Source organism: Diplotaxodon limnothrissa, linkage group LG15 (genome assembly GCF_057381915.1).
Source record: "Diplotaxodon limnothrissa isolate DT_005_m linkage group LG15, D_limnothrissa_male_GT1.1, whole genome shotgun sequence".
NCBI classification, from domain to species: Eukaryota; Metazoa; Chordata; class Actinopteri; order Cichliformes; family Cichlidae; genus Diplotaxodon; species Diplotaxodon limnothrissa.
The window spans coordinates 33,790,751-33,799,598 of NC_140610.1; the positions used below are offsets into that span (position 1 = coordinate 33,790,751).

Below are 8,848 nucleotides of genomic sequence, written 5' to 3' on the forward strand. Positions count from 1 at the left end.
TAAACAAACTAAACTATTTCTAAACATTTTTTTTAACAATTTCTGTAGGGCTCAGTTTTGGTTGGAGCTGTTTGCGGATCTTCGAGACGTCAATGGAAGTCACGAGCATCAGTGCCTTTTGAGATTTTGCCTCACTGACATTGTTCAGAAGGATCTTGATGAATGTGTGAAGCTGTGGAACACTCATCGGATTCGTCCCTCAAGAACAGCTTCATGTCCAGGAGGTGTGCCAAATAAACTGTACTACCTACCCCCACAGGTAATGGATAATAATGATCAAATAATTACTTTGTGTAAATGTCAGTGAGAGGTGAAATGTCTTCAAGCAACTTATAGAAGTCCAGACGCTTTTCTTTGCAAGCTCCTTTGACTACGATGACCTGGATGACTGAGAACCTTCACAGACACTTTGTGTAAACCTATATTAATGCAATTGTCTTCCATTGACCACAGACACGGCTCCAGGGACTGTGGATTCCTGATTCAACAATCTGAACTGGACACTTTTCCTGAGTCTAGGCTGTCAGTAGTTGTATGTGGGGACTCAAACATACAGGAGTATCTGAATTTTGTAATGGAGCAAAATCATTTTCAAAAGCCAGTCTGCTGGGAGTCTGCCACTGAACTTTACATGAAGTTATTAGAAATTGCACATTTCTAAAAAAAAAAAAAAAAAGAAAAAAAAAAGGGCTTTTTGTTGTTTTTACCAAAACCTATAGCATATGCTGTATTTTTGGACTAGGCTACATGAGTTGGCTGAAGATGCCAAAAGTTTAAGTTAGTGTTTGTAAAAGCACATTCTTACTGCAATGTCTTGCTAATTGTGGTCCTTGTTTGGCAGATGGAAGTTGAGATACAGTCCTCAACATTTAGATAAATAATAAAGCAAAATCAAATCTTGCACTGTATTGTGGGTTTATTACAACTTTTAAGAGTAGAACACAGTACACTTTTAAATGCCTTTAGTTTTAGTAGCACTGTCAAACCTTTGAACAAATCAAGCCATTGCATTTTAAATCTCCTTTGAACATATGTACCTACATTTTAGAATAAAAAAACATGCTCAAATACATAACTGATTTCTGGATAAGTCCCGTAGCAAAAAACCTACAGAATTTACAATGTAATGCCAAGAAGAAGCAGCTGTAAGTGACTGGGTTATCTAATAAAACTACAATAAACCTGGTAAACTATAATGGATTTGTGCTGTACCACCAGCATGTCCCACCTTCTCCTATTCATAACATCTTTAAAAAAAATCTTGACTTAAAAACTTGAGAAACAAATCAACAGCAGGTTTGAACTACAAGGCCAGACATCCTAGAAACATCCAAATCCTGGGGAGTTTTGAATTCCAAAATCCATGTTGGATTTAAACACGGAATATGAGGTTGTCATTGGTAGTTTCAATAAGTTTAAGCATGTATTTGCCATCGGGAATAAAGAGTCATCCAGGAACTGTAGGCTTGGTAGTGGATCTAATCCAGAAGGTGACAGTGATGTTAGCCCAGTTGCAAACATCACAACATCGCCCACCGACACAGCAGTTTGTGATTCTGCAAAAAATAAAAAAAATAATATATGTATATGTAGCACATTGTCTTGTAATGAGTACTAAAATAAATACCTTCACAGCCTTCACAGAAAGTCTGACCAGTAGCCCATAGTTTGACTTTCCAGACGTCTTCCAGATGGGCTGAAGTCAGGTTTGAAAAGTCTCTCAAGTTCAAGAGCTGTGAGTTTCTTTTCCATGTGACACAAGACTGGGGAAAGCAAAGTAGGGTGTTGCTGGAGTGCACTCAGGAAATTAAGTGCTGAAAGACCCTCTTTAAATCTAAAGAATGAGGAGAACTTTGTGTCATTTACCAGTTCATAATACATGCACAAACTATGGACACACTTTGAACTTTGGAAACCTTGGAGAATGTAAAACATTTCAGTCGGAAATTATGCACAACACCGTCATAACAATAATTCTATAGTCTCTTCTATAATAGTCTCACCTGTCAATTACAGATGAGTTTCGAGCAATTATATACCACCGGAGATAGTCAGACACAATGTCTTTCTTTTCTTCAACTGTGGAAACATGCCTTAGACAACCAGCCACCTGTAGCATAGTACTGTTTTTATGACACAGTCACGCAGGACATCCACTGAACCAGCACTGTCGATCTGAAAAACCCATAAAAATGGACATACACAATGTAAGCTTACGTGTCTGATTTTCATTCCTGTTTTTTCCCTACACAAAGAAAGAATATTTTAATTTCATACAGATAAAGAAGCTATAGTTCTATCCTGCATTCAAATCCTGTGCTGTCCTCACCTCTTGTAAAGCTTTTCCTATGTCGTCATCTGTGACTGAGGCAACTGCTGCTTTTACTGAAGTCTGGCCTGCAAGATAATGTACCAACTCTTCTGACAGGAAATGGGGCCCTGGACCACCATGCACAACTGACACGGCTATCATCTTTCCTGCTAGGTAGTAGTCACCCTCCCTTACAGCTGTGAATGAATACAGTAAATGATAAAATCTCTTAGACACACACAACTCTCTCTATCGATCGATCAGAGCCAATCGATGTCAGATCGATCGATCAGATAGACAGACAGACTAATGCTGTGTTGAAATAAACCAAAAAAATATTATGAGTTGCTTCTGATAATAATTAAAAACAAATTGATTTACAAGTCCCAAAAATGTCTTTAAATTAAGTTTATCAAACATCTGATCATTGCATACCCTTTGCATTGTAGACGAGGAATCGATGTCCTTCTGGTCCATCAAAAATGGGACGATCTTTCATGTGTTTCATTAGCAGACTCAAAAACTCTCGTTTTGGGCCACCTGCATCAAGTCCTTCTTCTAGAATACCAGCATCATCAGTAAATTTAACCAGCATGTCATTGGTTTCAGAGTATGACAACTGCCTGAAACCCCTGACTGCTCCATCCCAGACATTTGCTCTTGAGATGTTGAATCTGCTGACACTTCTGATGAAGTAGCACTGGATAAATTTGCAACGATGTCAGGTAGAGTAATGTTAACGTCTTCCCTGTAATCATGCAAGACTATACAATTTAGCGTTGTTATTTGAAGTAGTATTTGATATTTTACAGTGCTTTGTAATCAATCGGTGAAGCAACTTCAACCAGCTCTTCATCCTCGTCCTCAATGCAGGGGGCACACAGGTCTGTTGAGAAATTATAATTCCAACATTAGAAAAACTTGTATTCACCCTATAACTATCTTTACCCATTTCACTAACCCAAATAGGGATGGGTATTGATAAGATTTTAACGATTCCGATTCCATTTTTGATTCTGTTTAACGATTCGATTCTTTATCGATTCTCTTATCGATTCTTTTTTTTTTTTTTTTAAAAAAGGAGAACACTAAGGTCGATTAGCTTAGAACTTTGTTTTATATCTTCTCTTTGAACAAGATAGAAATTTAGGAGTAACATGGCCTTACAAACCCAGCAGTGAGATCTTAAGAGATCCAGCCTACGGCTCTTCAATGTGGTGTCACAGGGTCCCCAGGAAAAAAAATTGTAAATGTAAAATAATAAAATAAATATTCTTCTGTAGCAATAACAAAGTATAACATAAATTGTTCTGTGGCAATTACACAAGAATATCCAGTAATGTCCCTGCCTACAATTAAACACATTCACTTACCAAAAATCGGGGGCATCTGCTGTGGCAAATGGGTTCAAGCCTTTGACCACAAACTGAGTCACTGCTCGGTGACATTCGTCTGTCCTGGCCTGAAAGGAGACGCTACCTGTAGACTGCAGCGAGAACTGCCAGCGAGCGCCAGCCAGACTCTGTCTGTCTCTCTCATCATGGTCACCTACATGTACAGTAATGGCAGGTCTTGTAATAAGGCAGATCGCGCTAACATAATATGCACTGTTAGTTGATTATTTACCTGCCGCATTAACGGGAGAGGACGTGCAAACGTTACCGCTGCTGCTGGGTTGAGATTCACGAGTCCGGAGCGGAATTAAAAACACGTGTCATCACGTGTTTTGTGAGCAAATGCTTTTGCATATTCGTAGTGTTTCCTCCCTTAAATGAAATATCTACTTTGCAAGTTGCCCTGTTGTCATCGGTTCTCATAAAGTATAATCAAACTTTTGAGCATTTGAGCCGCTTAGGCGCCATGTTTCCTGCCAGGTAAATGACGCTCCGCAACGTGGTGACGTCATTCGGGGCGACTGGAATCGATAAGGGAATCGTTTGCAAAAATGGCAAACGATTCCAAGGAATTGAAACAGTGGGAACCGGTTCTCAACAAGAACCGGTTTTCGATACCCATCCCTAAACCCAAACGTGTACTCTAGTTACAGGTTTAAAATTACTTATAAGACACAATTTTATTTACCTATAGGGACTTATGACTGGATTTGTTTCACTTTGGTGATCAAGATCCTCTGTATCAGATATTACAATCTGAAAAACAACAACAACAAAAATTGCATACTGTACATAAACATACATAGCATTGTATTATTTCAACAATAGCAAAAAACCTCATGCTGACATAAATTGCCCAAATCCCTGACATGGCTGTATGGTAGATGAAGGTCCTGGAGCATGTCTGAAACAGAATAAGAGTATTGGAATTAAAATGTCCAGATAAGTAGCTCATACAATTTAATATTTTTTATGATACCAACATTATAAAAATGCTATGAAACCAATAAATATTTATATTAGGGTGGGGGAATAAAATAACCACAATATGTATTGCAGTATACTTTTTCCTCAATGGAAATATGAGACTATTGCAATAGAGCTATCCATCCATCCATCCATCCATCCATTTTATATGCTGCTTATTCCTCTAATCCCTCTTTTTTTCATTGACGTAAGAATAGTCAATCCTTATCAGGTAGCGCAGTGACCAATCGCTCTGGGAACAGCGTCATGTCCAGTTAGGGTGACTTGTTACCTGCAGCACAGTGAAGTAGCAGCGCCACACGTGGAGATGTTTGGGCACCATTTGCATCTAAACCAACCATTAAAATAAATATACAAGGAGAGATTAGCTTATTCATATGATATTGACAAAAAATTTTATGTCTCTTCTCCTGTAAAACTTACTGTAAACTAAGATTTATTTTTAGAATCATTCTTTTTTGCTTTTAAATGTAATTGACCAAGCAATTGAGTGATCTGGTGTTTGTTGTCTTTTGAAATCTTTATCTCTGACTTTTTATCTAGTTTTTAACATGTACCTTTTTTTAGTTATCTGAAACGGATGTAATATGTTAATACATCTGTCTGTCTGAACTTATGACAGGAAATAAATATTTAAATCAAAACAAGCTTCTGAGGATTTCACGTCTACTTATGAGCAACGGCACATTTAATATGTACAAATCTAGCTGTTTATATTGTGATGTATATCAATATTCCCTGAAATAAAACAAAGAAATATTGTGACATGAGAAAATATTGTATTGCCCAACTCTAATATACAGTGGGGCAAAAAAGTATTTAGTCAGCCACCGATTGTGCAAGTTCCCCCACTTAAAATGATGACAGAGGTCAGTAATTTGCACCAGAGGTACACTTCAACTGTGAGAGACAGAATGTGAAAAAAAAAATCCATGAATCCACATGGTAGGATTTGTAAAGAATTTATTCGTAAATCAGGTTGGAAAATAAGTATTTGGTCAATAACAAAAATACAACTCAATAATTTGTAACATAACCTTTGTTGGCAATAACAGAGGTCAAACGTTTACTATAGGTCTTTACCAGGTTTGCACACACAGTAGCTGGTATTTTGGCCCATTCCTCCATGCAGATCTTCTCGAGAGCAGTGATGTTTTGGGGCTGTCGCCGAGCAACACGGACTTTCAACTCCCACCACAGATTTTCTATGGGGTTGAGGTCTGGAGACTGGCTAGGCCACTCCAGGACTTTCAAATGCTTCTTACGGAGCCACTCCTTTGTTGCCCGGGCGGTGTGTTTTGGATCATTGTCATGTTGGAAGACCAGCCTCGTTTCATCTTCAAAGTTCTCACTGATGGAAGGAGGTTTTGGCTCAAAATCTCACGATACATGGCCCCATTCATTCTGTCCTTAACACGGATCAGTCGTCCTGTCCCCTTGGCAGAAAAACAGCCCCATAGCATGATGTTTCCACCCCCATGCTTCACAGTAGGTATGGTGTTCTTGGGATGCAACTCAGTATTCTTCTTCCTCCAAACACGACGAGTTGAGTTTATACCAAAAAGTTCTACTTTGGTTTCATCTGACCACATGACATTCTCCCAATCCTCTGCTGTATCATCCATGTGCTCTCTGGCAAACTTCAGACAGGCCTGGACATGCACTGGCTTCAGCAGCGGAACACGTCTGGCACTGCGGGATTTGATTCCCTGCCGTTGTAGTGTGTTACTGATGGTGACCTTTGTTACTTTGGTCCCAGCTCTCTGCAGGTCATTCACCAGGTCCCCCCGTGTGGTTCTGGGATCTTTGCTCACCGTTCTCATGATCATTTTGACCCCACGGGATGAGATCTTGCGTGGAGCCCCAGATCGAGGGAGATTATCAGTGGTCTTGTATGTCTTCCATTTTCTGATGATTGCTCCCACAGTTGATTTTTTCACACCAAGCTGCTTGCCTATTGTAGATTCACTCTTCCCAGTCTGGTGCAGGTCTACATTACTTTTCCTGGTGTCCTTCAAAAGCTCTTTGGTCTTGGCCATGGCGGAGTTTGGAGTCTGACTGTTTGAGGCTGTGGACAGGTGTCTTTTATACAGATGATGAGTTCAAACAGGTGCCATTCATACAGGTAATGAGTGGGGGACAGAAAAGCTTCTTACAGAAGACGTTACAGGTCTGTGAGAGCCAGAGATTTTCCTTGTTTGAGGTGACCAAATACTTATTTTCCACCCTGATTTATGAATAAATTCTTTACAAATCCTACCATGTGAATTCATGGATTTTTTTTTCACATTCTGTCTCTCACAGTTGAAGTGTACCTCTGGTGCAAATTACTGACCTCTGTCATCATTTTAGGTGGGGGAACTTGCACAATCGGTGGCTGACTAAATACTTTTTTGCCCCACTGTATAGCAGAACAAGCTCTGAAATAACTTACTCCTTCTCTGCATGTTTACCATTAGGGGTACTCTGGTCTTGTGGTTTGAAAACCTAAGATGAAAAATATGCACTTTTTAAAGCTTTCACCAACTTCGTATCGCATTTAGATAGTTCATCAATACTTAAAAGATAATAATTTTTTTTTAAAGAACATACAATCACACAATGAAAATAATCCACCCATGGATGTTACTGAATTATGATCATTATAGAGAAAAAAAATAGAGCACTTAGCCAGGGCCACTCACAGGCCTCTGGCATGGTGTAGGGGTAAAAAAGTACACACCAATGTGTCTGCCTGGTTGAACTCAGCTGTGCTTCTTGATGTAATCACAATCTCAAGGTCTGAGTCTGAGGTACCATCCTCTGAAATCAGAGCTGAGAAAATAAACACATTATTAGTTGTTGTATATGTAAACACGTCAAAATATAAAATTAACAAACCTTGTTTGAAGTGGCTCTCTGGGCAAATGAAAAGAGAAATCCTGTTGTAGTTCTTTCCTATTTCCTCTTTGTAGTCTGCCAATCGGAATGGCCTTTCTGTCCCAGGCACATTTATCACCTCTGTGCAGTCAGGATACAAAAGGACATATGGTCCCTCCACCAAGTCCTTGTTGAATGTTATAATTTTTTCTACAGCCTGCTTCAAGAGGTCAGGGGCTGTAATTTCGGGGCTAATAAATAAGGGCAGTGTTTTCCCTCTTAGCGGTTTTAAGTCCGTTTGTTGTGACACCATTATTCCTATATTGATCTAGAAACAAATAATACAAGCAAGATCACTTTAAGAATAATTGCCAAATCCTTGTTTATAAATTTACCTGTGATGGCTTACCTTGACAGGTTTACTCTGTTGCTTGAGTTTTAATTTTGCTCCACAGCTGAAGGCCTGACGCTCTTTGGATTTTGATTTTTTGTACTCCATGAACTGCTTGTATGACGGACATGTTTGTTTTGGTTGAATGAAAAACGTTTAACATCAAAACAGGGTTATAAGCACTCTCCATTACTACACGTAGACGAGAATAAAGTATAAGCAAACATAAAAAGAAACCGGAGCCAAAATGGTAAATAAACGTGCTATTTAACTGAAATAGCATAGACTGTCTGAAGAGAACAAAAAGTGAGTAATATATCAAAATTACTTTGTTCAGAATTTTCTGTTTGTTTTGATGTCCCTGGGGACTCTGATCCTTCAGCCTGGTCTGTGTCCCGCAAAAGCTCCAGAGACTGTCCACAGGAAGCACAAAAAGGGGTGAAAAGCCACAAAACGGGCAAAACATTTTCCAGTTCTCTATGTAGTGCAGCGAGCACCGTCAGGGTAATGAGGAAGCGCTGTGAGGAGTGCGTTTCTCGACGTTTGTTGACATCCCGAATCACTTTTCTGAGCTACAAATATGGAGTAAGACTAATTGTTGTGTCACTTCCGGTATTTCAGACAATCCCTTTCCGTCAAGGATTTTTAATTTGTTGTGGGTTTTTTTAAATTTGTTGCGGGGTTTTGTAATTTGTTGCGGGTTTTTGTAATTTGTTGCGATTTTTTAATTTGTTGCAATTTGCACTTCCCAGCCACCGTAGTTCTATCATGATTGGAAGTCAGTGGATATGACCCCTGTCTAATTTCTGGTCTCAGTGTAAATACTAAAGAAGAAAATATTGTCAAAAAATAGCAAATGTCAAGGAGGTTTTACCTGTGAGTGCATTCCATTTTCCTTGACAGGCA

At 39.1% G+C, this 8,848-nt stretch overlaps 1 pseudogene; it reads right to left on the reverse strand.

The window, feature by feature from the left end:
* Nucleotides 1-1,320: 1,320 nt before the first annotated feature.
* Nucleotides 1,321-8,050, reverse strand: LOC146617804 (G2/M phase-specific E3 ubiquitin-protein ligase-like; annotated as a pseudogene).
* Between the last annotated feature and the right edge of the window lie 798 nt (nt 8,051-8,848).